At 34.8% G+C, this 11666-nt stretch overlaps 1 protein-coding gene across 1 annotated transcript in view; it reads right to left on the bottom strand.

Annotated features, from left to right (window-relative positions):
- Positions 1-11666, bottom strand: part of LOC107559585 (protein FAM102A-like) — a 17119-nt gene that overhangs the window by 4568 nt on the left and 885 nt on the right. The window lies entirely within an intron of this gene.

Below are 11666 nucleotides of genomic sequence, written 5' to 3'. Positions count from 1 at the left end.
CAGAAATTGATACATTTTGATTTGACACTTTTTTTTTTGTTTGGATTTTTTTTTATACCATATTAAATACATATTTAATAAATATAATAATTAATGATACCAGTACACAAGTTAACACAAAAAATATATATATACAGAAGTGCTGTCAAACAATTAATTGCAAATAATCGCATCCAAGATAAAAGTTTTTGTTTACATATGAGTGTATACTGTGTATATTTATTATGCATATATAAATACACACACATATTATTTATATTTTGAAAATATTTACATATATTAACATGTATATATTTATATTCATATAATTTATCTTATATAAAATATATTTGATATACAAACATACATTTTTTCTTAAATATACATGCATGTGTGTGTATTTATATATACATAACAAATATACACAGTACACGACACGCTCATATATTATGTAAACAAAACTTTTATTTTGGATGCGAATAATTGTGATTAATCGTTTGGCAGCACTAATATATAGTAAACATATTACACATGTGTATAATGCATATTTTTTCATTAATGTATATTTTTCATCATTAAACAAATTATAAAAATATCATGAATGCATGAAATATCATAAATACCATGATGTTTTCTTGGGGTTTAAATATTTGAACTAAATTTCCTATATAATAAAAAGTCAAATTATCTTTTTATTCCAATAATTTAAGCCTGTTAATGAGACTTTTTCTCTGAAACCTTAATATCAGAATGGCGGATAATTTTTAACCCACATACATATATATATATATATATACATACATACTTATATATGTGTAAGTATATTATCACACACACACACTCACTATATACACATATATATATATATATATATATATATATATATATATATATACAGTATATACAGTTTCTGCACTGAATATTCCTATATGCAACACACAGTAAGTCTGATTGTGTGTCGTTTCTCAAGATGCTGAACGCTCTAATACTAGTATAGTTTTTCAGGGCTCCAGACAAAAAAAATCAAGTAAGGAGCCACTGGCTCCTATAAGAAATTTTTTTTAGATGCCACAGAATAAACATGTTTTATTATTATTATATATATTTTTTTTTACATTTTAACATTTCAATCATACTGTTGTGTCTATGTCGTGTATTTTTTTATTTAATTGTATCATTTTTTTATATATATTTTATTTTAATTAACAAAAAAGTTTTTTATGGTTTTACTCTTGGTCAACTATGGTTTCTGGCTCTTAGTGAAGACTCACTTCCATGACAATGATCTTATAAGAAATTTATTTAATGCCATTTTTTCCCTCAAATGCATCATGATGCTCTCCTCCAAGCTGACTGATCAAAACAGGAAGAGATAACCGGAGTGTCTGATAAATGAAGCGCTGGTTCTCTGTCTCTGCCAGCCTGAACCCGCTCGCCTCCAGATGGGAAGAGGAGGATCCGACCGGAGTGCCTGAGTCACCGGCCCCAGGCCCCGCAGCAGCACAGGGGCCAAATCAGATTTTGGAGAGGAAGTTGGTTATAAGGCCGCCGGTTCACATCAAACACAGGCCCGTATTCAAAAACAGAGAGCAGTGCTCAAACACTAACACACGCTGACAGCTTTTGTGCTCACCTCCACAGAACACATAAACACAACAAGCACTGATGCTGATAGACTAAAACTATCATTAAAAATGGGAAGCATCCTCATCCATTCATTCATTCATTCATTCATTCATTCGGCTCATGATGTCCATTGTCCAGCAGTGGAGTGGCCTTGCTGATTGTTGATTAACCTATTTAATTTGTTTTATAATTATTCATATTATTATTATTTATAATAATAATCATATATTTTTATTATATGTAAATATTCACTTCATTTTTATTATTATTTCATATTCTTATATTTACTTTTTTACATATCATTCAATAATGTTAATATATTATGTACATAATTTATTATTTTTTGTTATTATTTGTTTTATTTTTATATATTTTAGTATTATTCATAAATATATTTTTATTATATGTATTCAATTTATTTAATTTTTGTTATATCTATTTCTGTATTATTATTCACATATTTTATTATATGTATATATTTAATTAGTTAATTTATTTATTTACTTTTGTTATTTTAATAATTATTTTTTTATTATTATCGTATATTCCTATGTTTATTTATTTACATTTTTTATCATTATAAGTTGAGGGTAAATCGGATATAAATCTAAAAAGCAGAACAGAATATCCAGTTCTGCAAGAGCATGTCTTGATTACTTGCTACTAAGAGATTCAAACAAAACTTGAATATCTTTTAAAGATTTGTTAGCCTGTTAAAAAAATTGCAACAGACTGGTGAACATGACTTTTTCAGCAGATTGACAATGAACCTGTAGACAATGGCTCTGAGAAATTACATCAAGTCAGTCAAATTGGAACTGGAGATATCAGAAATCTCTTCTTGTTTTTGCATACAATATGCATCAAACTATCCATGCACAGAGGCTAAAACTAGACAGAAGACTAGGATCTGTTCTACAAGTTAATGAGCTTTTTGACTCTCAGATACTAAAAATGCTTTGAATCAACATAAACATGTGAGATTCACAAAATTGTTGTCCAAACTACCCAAAAAGAACTCAATTTAATATTGAATAAAGTTGCTGATTTGTTAAGTTAAGGTTTTTGATGCACTACCGCAACTAATGATGACAAAATAAACATTGCATGTGTTGTTATTAACTGAACATTTTCTAAACAAGACGTCTGTAGTTGCCTTAACGAAAATGCACTGACTGAATGAGATTTATGCATTTGAACACATATGAATAGCTGACAACAATTATTAAGACAGACTGTTGGTTGAGTGCATCTTTGAAGATTGCAGAAAACTTTCATGTTTGCCCAGTTCTGCAAGAGCATGTCTTGATTACTTGCTACTAAGAGATTCAAACAAAACTTGAATATCTTTTAGAGATTTGTTAGCCTGTTAAAAAAATTGCAACAGACTGGTGAACATGACTTTTTCAGCAGATTGACAATGAACCTGTAGACAATGGCTCTGAGAAATTACATCAAGTCAGTCAAATTGGAACTGGAGATATCAGAAATCTCTTCTTGTTTTTGCATACAATATGCATCAAACTATCCATGCACAGAGGTTGAAAAGAGACGTACACAAAGTTTCCCTCTAAATGAAATCAATGCATTGAGTTAAATCAATCAGCTGCACATGACTAATTGACCGTTCTGAACTCTGCGTTAATCAGTGAAGGTCACACGTGACTTTTATAAAGCTGAGGTCAAAAGGTCACAGCACAACTGCAATCAGCCGGCTGACTTTGCATGACTTACAAATGCAGTTGCATAACCGCAAATCTGGACACAAAGTCCGAGGCTGCATGGCACTGTTTCCAAAGAGCCCTTGTTCTGGATTTATAACTATTGGACATCGAGGAGCAAGACTTCCGAAATGCGAACGATAAATCCAAATGTGCCGATTACATAACGCAAGCCCCACAAAGACGCTTACAGTTCGGAGCCGTAAAGGCCAACGACTGACCCTTTGAACCGCCCAGCTGCTTACAGCATTAAAGACACGTCTCCCATTATGAGAGCAAGCAGAATATCTGCTCTGAATCATGATAAGTCCGTGTCGTGCTCGTTTGGTGGGTTTATGGCCTTTGAAACATCAGTGATACGTGCGAAACGCAAGCAGATCTTGTGTTTGTGAGGCTTTAACGTTCAAATTTAATTGCAATAGGGGATTTCACTTGCCCCAAAGGGACTGAATGTGATCCGAAGCGTCTTATCCCGCTGTTTTATGATGTTTGATCGAGGAGCAAGACTTCCGAAATGCGAACGATAAATCCAAATGTGCCGATTACATAACGCAAGCCCCACAAAGACGCTTACAGTTCGGAGCCGTAAAGGCCAACGACTGACCCTTTGAACCGCCCAGCTGCTTACAGCATTAAAGACACGTCTCCCATTATGAGAGCAAGCAGAATATCTGCTCTGAATCATGATAAGTCCGTGTCGTGCTCGTTTGGTGGGTTTATGGCCTTTGAAACATCAGTGATACGTGCGAAACGCAAGCAGATCTTGTGTTTGTGAGGCTTTAAAGTTCAAATTTAATTGCAATAGGGGATTTCACTTGCCCCAAAGGGACTGAATGTGATCCGAAGCGTCTTATCCCGCTGTTTTATGATGTTTTGCACTTCTCTGATGTTGCTGGTAAACAGCAGAAGTAATCAGATGAGACGGACTGAAGTCCTGACAATGTCCGCTCTGTGTGGGCGCTGAATAATGAGGACAGAAATGCAAGAGAGAAGAGCGTTCCCAAAGCAGGACATGGAAACATGTCGATATGTGCGCGCTGGATGTGTATCGTAGTCTATGCACTGTCTGTTTGCTTACGTGCATCAACTAGAGTGCAAACAACAGTAAAAGATCTAGAGGCAGGCGCGACACGCTCTCTATAAAGAAAGGAATAAAATGTACTGTAATAAGTGTAGAATTGCACTTCAATTGCGATTCCATTTGAGTTTTGGCAGGTTATATGCACGGCGCAGAGACAGTATAAAAACAGACGTGGTAATTAATATTGCTATTTAAATATGACAGGCTCATAACTCGTAAGACATGGGAAATACAGTTGCAAATGGACTTTGCTTTTTCATTTGAAATGTGGCAGTCACTGTGCGTTCGCGAAAGCGAAAATGCAAACGGTAAGGCAAGATTTGTAACTGCATTTGGATTATGTCACAATTTATGCATCCACATATTGAAAACGCAATTGAAAATACAATTTGCAATTCTATTTGAAAATAGTCTATGTAATAATAGAAATGTATGGAAGCTTGTTTAAATCAATTCAGACCTTTCTTTTTTCATAATTCTCGCAATTTTGACTTTTTTCCTGGATTTTGTGTTTACATCTCACAATTTTTACTGTTTTTCTATAATCTGAGTTTACATCTTGCAATTTTGACATTTTTCCTGGATTTTGGGTTTAGGCAAAATCTCACAATTTTTACTGTTTTTCTTTGAATTCTAAAGGTGCTTTCACACTCGGTTCGACTGCTTGGTCCGAACCCGAGTTCGATTGCTCCCCCCTCCCCCTGCCCCCGCTGGACTGTGTTCACATTATATTATTTGGGTCCGAACCACGGTTCGTTTGCGTCATCAAGCCGGCAGCTGTTTACCCCGTTGCTTAGTAACAATGGCAAAATGCGTAGCATTGCTCTCTTCAATTTTATATTCATGCTTTTGAACCGTTGGTTTTGTTTCCAAAGCTTCAGTACATAACGGCACTTATGTCAGCCTTACGAATGTACTGCAAATGCTCTAAAGAACTCTGAAGGTGAACAGAAATTAGATATACAGCTCTCTGCTTGCAGCGTGTCAGTCACGCTCGTCAGGAAAGTGAGTGAAACACACACAAACACACATTTTTATAAAATTATACCGAATCTGCTTGAAAAGGGTGGTCTGGGGTACTGTTCAAGTGAACTCCGGTACGGTCCGCTGCTGATGTGAACGCAAACGATAACGGAATAACGGAAGTGAACTATTAATTGACATATTAATGATGGGTACGGGTCGCAGGTGCGCACACCCGAGTTCGGAAGACAGCATTCACATCATCCAAACAAACCGAACCCTGACGTCAATCGAACCTGGGTGCGGACCAAAAGTGCTAGTGTGAAAGCACCCTAACATTATATCTCACAATTTAGATTTTGTCCTGGATTTGTACGGTTTCTGCCACAGAATAAAAATAATAAAAGTAACAGCATTTTTTATCTTGCTTTTTTTTTTTCTTAGAAAACTGCATTTATATCTCACAATTCTAAGAATAAAGTCAGAATTCCAAGATGAAAAAAAATGTTTGTCCTGTGGCGGAAACAAGCTTCCATAGTAATGTGCATAATTTTGAATCTACATAAAAACACGTTTGATCCACAATACTGTTGTACAAATTAGTCAAACAGAGTCCAATCAAATAATTCAAAATTAAGGAAAGCTGCTAACTTGAGTTTTTTTAGTTTTGTTTTTTTGGTGCCAGCATCTGGGGCGAATCAATTCATTAGGAGTTATTCAAAATCATACATAAAATCATGGGTCACGGAAGCGGGGGGGCTGCCCAGGCCTGGGCCCGGGTTATTTTGAGGTCTGCTACAAATATGACATGGGTTACAAAAAAACAAAACATAGGCTATAGGCTCATATGTATGCACGCTTAATCATTAAAAGATCACGATCTCGATTAAAACACACGCGATCTTATTCCTAAATGACGGTGATTCCGCTGTCTATTAAACCTTTGAAAACACAATCACAGGAATACTTAAACCTGCTTTCACGCAGCCGCTGATGCAGAGAGAGCAGCGCTCCTCATGTAGCCTAAGCTTTATGTTTGAAACAGTCTACACAGTAGGCTACATTTCTTTGTTGCAAACATTAAATAATAACGAAAGTATTTGAAGAAAAGTTTTTAATCCGGATATAGACTCTGATGTTGTGGCAGGCGCGATCAAAACGAGTAATTAATCTTTGGAACTAATGATACGCTTCAAATATAGATCGTATGTGTTACATTATGCCAGTAGGTGGCAAACAGTGACTTGTTACTATTTGATGTCTGAATCATTCAAGAGATTCGTTCAAAAACTCTGAAGGAAACAAGTCGTCATTTTTTTTTTCAAATGATTTTTAGCAACATAATGAATTCATTTAAATTAATAAACATTTTTAAATAGACTCATTTATAACATTTTAGACATTTCTAAATGGACTCGTTTATAACATTAAAATATTTAGTCAGAAACTCAAATTACATATTTTCTTTGGTTGTCTAAAGTTTGTTTTCGGAGAAGCAAAAATACATAGGCTAGCATATCTGACATCTAACTATCGATCCATGCATAAAATAAATGATGACAAAATAAAAACATTGAATGTGTTGGTATTAACTGAACATTTTCTGAAAAAGATGTCTGTAGCTATTTTAAATTGTAATAATACTTAACTGCTTTTACTGTATTTTTGATCAAACAAATACAGCCTTGGTGATCAGAGAGGACTTCTTTCAAAAACGTTTTAAAAAATGTATTCAAGTGCCAATGCCAATACACCAGTACTGTAAAATCTGTCACTTTTCTGAAGAACATATTTACGGTTGAACTAAAACATTGCAGAATGTCTAAATTAATTTGAAGGGGAATATCTGCATTATTCATCTTGACTTTATTCATCAGAATGGTTCATCTTTGAAGCGCTGTGATCACGAGTACCTGTAACAGAAGCAGCTCGTATTTCTGAACCTGTGATTAAACTGAACTACAGCCTGTCAGGAGAAAAACACGCAGGCTTCACACATTAGAGGAAAACTGTACATGTGGCAAAAGGCTGGTTTGTGCTTTCTATGGTTAACCTTTCAAGAACAGCGGCACAGCAGACCTGCTCCAAAACCACAGATAGTTATGCTGCTTTTTTAGAAAAGACGTCCAAACAACTTTGAAAAATTCCTTTCATCATCTAAAAGCCCAAAAACTAAAGTTGCACTAAGTAAAACATTTTCAACCTATAACAATGAATAGCACCACTTACAAAACTTTAAGCCTGCAAGCAGAGTAAAGCAAATCATCAACCAAAAAATGTTGGTTGCATGAACTGAAAATCAACAGTGAAATGAAAATTCAACATTTATTCACTCTCAAGTCAATCCAAAAATCATATCACTTTTTTTTTTTTAAAACACAAAAAACAGATATTTTGAAGTCTTACAGACCAATTTTATGTTGCTTTTTATGGAAAGAACAAAAAAAGCATCCAAGCAACATGGACAGCCACATTTCTTTGAATATGATCAATTCTGTAGTAAATAGAGTAAATTCTGCATCGTGAATCAAACATGAGGCGTGCGTCTGGACACTTTCAGCGCAGAAGCTGATGATTATGAATGACAGTAAATACAAACTGAGAGGTTTCGGTTACATAACGGAGAAGAATCTGCTGTACATATCAGCTGTTTCAGTGTTGTGGTCAATGCACAAAATTGTTAAACCTTCTAAATCCATACTCTCCAAGCGCTCACACAGGCGTAAGCGGAACGAGATGCTTTTAATTTAACCGCAGGCCAAACCCTCCTAATTATAAGGCTGCTTAACGAAGATTCGGCCCACCCAACTTCCTATGAGAAACTACTATTCATGGATTGGAAAATACTACATTTCTATAAATAACAATCTGCATTTGTGTGTCAGGTAAGTATTTCGATAAAATGTATAGCTATTGAAAAATAGGTCCAACACTATTTAAAGGAGTCACAGCATTCGTCTTGCTCTTTTCAATCACACTTGATGCTGTTGTGGAAATGCATTCTGAAGAATACATCATAGAAGCTCATCTGAAAAACTATGCTGTAGGCATTTATTTGCAGCTCTCATTTAAACTTACGCAGCAAAAATGGTTGTGTTAAGAGTTCAGTTCATTTCCACAAATCAGTTAAATAAATCGATTCAGAAATCAATGATTTACTCCAAAATGTTTACAGAAGGCGGCATTTTTTTATGTATTTCATGCATATGTTTTTAGAAGCAATGTATGGAGAGAAAGAGTGCGGTTTATGGCTATGAATTGTTATATTGGTGCAAATGAATGAAAATGATTAACTACAATTGTTCTTTGTGTCTGTTTAGTGGAAAAAAGTGATAAAGATAACCTTCCTTGATTTTTTTTTTTTTTAAACTATAGGTGTTTTGTATTTAACATTTAATCATATATATGCATGGCTATCTTGGCAGAACATAAAAAGCAACACAAGTTTTTGTGTGTGCGCGATGCATGCAATTTACCATTTCTTTAAAGAAATTTTTTGTTCATTTTTAGTTTATGCTAAAGCTTATTTATTCAGCTTTCAGATGATGTATAAATCTCAATTTTGTGGTTTTGTGGTCACATATATATATATATAAATAAAATAAAACGGCCACTTTTGACTAGTAACTTAATAGTTTGAATAAATGCAGGGGAAAAAAAGTAAAAACACAGTAAAATACCTAAAAATAAATCAGGGAATGTTTTAACCCTTTTTTCACTAAATGGACAGAAGGAAGGATTATAGTTAATCATTTACATTAATTTGCACCAATATAACAATTCATAGCCATAAGCATTCTTTATCTCCATATATTGCTACTAAAAATTTTAATTGATGAAAAATGCTATGCACGCACTTCTGCAAATATTCTGGAGTAAATCATTGAGTTCTGAATTGATTTATTGAAACTGAACTGAAATGAATTATATGAATAATTACACTAGTCAAATCACCCAGCAATAAAATTGGGTCAGACATCTAATTTATTGCTGGGTTGCGAGTGATGGCCTCATTCCTCCTGTTCTTGTCATCTGTCTGAAACCGTGTGAAACCAAACACCACATGTAGCACCAAACTTCCTGCTAAACAAAAAGCAACTTTCCGTTTCTGATGTTTCTGTTTGCATTTCAACAATATCCTGCAATCCTCAAAATCTAGATAAACAAACAGCAGGTTGATGAACCCAACAGGCTCAAAGTGAGTGAGACAAACTGCAGTCTGATCTGTGAACCTCCTCTCACTCACGCTCACTGACGTCTCTGTCCGTCTACTGTCTCCATGCGCTGCCATTTGACTTCCTCCTGACAACCAACCCAGGACTCCACTGAAACAAAAGCAGTTTATGTGCTGAGGGAGGTGTGTGAGTGTGTGTGTGTGTGTGTGTTCGAAGGGTGGGAGACAGGAGAACGTGTGTGACTTGAATGAGAATGTTAAAAAGAAATAAATGAGACCTTTAAGAGCTTGTGGTCTGGCACTGGTTCTCTCATAAACTGAACAGCTAGAAACAGACCTGTCAACATGAAATCAAAATTACTTTAAAGCATGTTCCTGGCCTTAAAGGAATAGTTAACCCCAAAAATGCACATTTGCTCCCCCTCAGGTCATTAAATGAGTTTGTTTCTGCATCAGATTTGGAGAAATGTAGCATTGCATCACTTGCTCACCAATGCATCCTCTGCAGTGAATGGGTGCCGTCAGAATGAGAGTCCAAACAGCTGATAAAAACATCACAAGTAATCCACACCACTCCAGTCCATCAGTTAATATCTTGTGAAGCCAAAAGCTGTGTGTTTGTAAGAAATAAATCCATCATTAAGATGTTTTAAACTGTGGCTTCCGGCTAAAATACGACTGTTTTGGACTTTTGGCTTGTAAACAGTACTTGATCTGTGCAGATTTCTCTCCTGACTGAAGTTAACATGTCTTGATGGATTTGTTTCTTACAAACACGCAGCTTTTGGCTTCTCAATACATAAACTGATGGACTGGAGTGCTGTGGATTATTGTGATGTTTCTATCAGCAGTTTGGACTCTCATTCTGACGGCACCCATTCACTGCTGAGCAAGTGATGCAATGCTACATTTCTCCAAATCTGATTTAGAAACCAGCTCATCCTAATCTTGAATGACCTGAGGGTGAGCACACTTTCAGCATTTTTCTTTCTTTTTTACTATTCCTTTAAATGCAAATGATTTACCAGAGCATGTTATTGCAAAGAATAGCACAACTTGCAACACAAAACTCCTGCAGTGAAACACCGGGATGCACGGATGGAATAAACTGCTGTATGATACAACAACTGATGTGGAGGACAGTGAGTGAGTCTTTCCTGTTATTCTCAGAGTGCAATGAGCAAAGAGGAGAAATGACACCAGACAGCAAAACAACAGCCGAGCTGTAAATCACACTCAGATAACGACTATGCATAGTTTAAGACTGACTTTACTTTACTACGATTATAGGAAACCTGAACTCAGTGTTTGTGTAATGTGAGAGTTTATGCTTATGTTTGAAAGACTACAGCATTTGAGTCACGAGTAAAAACGAAGAACAACGATAAAATGCAATATCTAGATTACACAGACAAATCCATGATGGAGCTCATAATGACACTAGTAAAGGATGAAGTGAAACATATAGACAGCAGTATCAGACTACAAAAACAACAATTCAACAGACACCGCATCTGGATATGATCTTGTACATGTGAGCCTGTCTTCACTTCCCTCTGATCCCACGTCACGATCAACATCCTCACGCAACCGTCTCAAACTGATGGACTTTAACTGAGAAATAGATCATTAGTAGCAACTCCCGGCAACCAATCACAACACTAGCAGTGTTCCTTTAGAACCAAATCAATGGTCAGAAGAACCATTTTTAATTTTCTAGAACCAAATACTCAAAAAAAAAAAAATATTTCTTGACAATTACGAGAGGGCAGAGTTATTACAGTAAACAATAAATAAATCATTTTAAAACTTGAAATTAAATAAACATTAACTGATCATATTTTTATTTTATTGTGCTATTTTAGCTAGTTGCCAAAGCATTTTCAGTTTAACTGATTAAAAAAAAATCATAAGAATCCATAGACTTAAAAATATATATTTTATGTGTAAAAAAAAAAAAAAAAAAAAAAACAAAAAATTTTACCAAAAAGAAAAAACACAACAAAAAAAAAAAAAAATAAATAAATAAAATAAAAAAGGGGTCCTAAGAGCTGTAGGAAATTAAAAGGGGAAAGTAAATAAACAAAATAAAAATAAAAATAAAAATGGAATAAAATAAAAA

Source organism: Sinocyclocheilus grahami, unplaced genomic scaffold (assembly GCF_001515645.1).
Source record: "Sinocyclocheilus grahami isolate Dianchi unplaced genomic scaffold, SAMN03320097.WGS_v1.1 scaffold692.1, whole genome shotgun sequence".
Classification (NCBI taxonomy): Eukaryota; Metazoa; Chordata; class Actinopteri; order Cypriniformes; family Cyprinidae; genus Sinocyclocheilus; species Sinocyclocheilus grahami.
The sequence above is the reverse complement of the archived record's forward strand: the minus strand, read 5'-3'. Positions and strand labels throughout refer to the sequence as shown.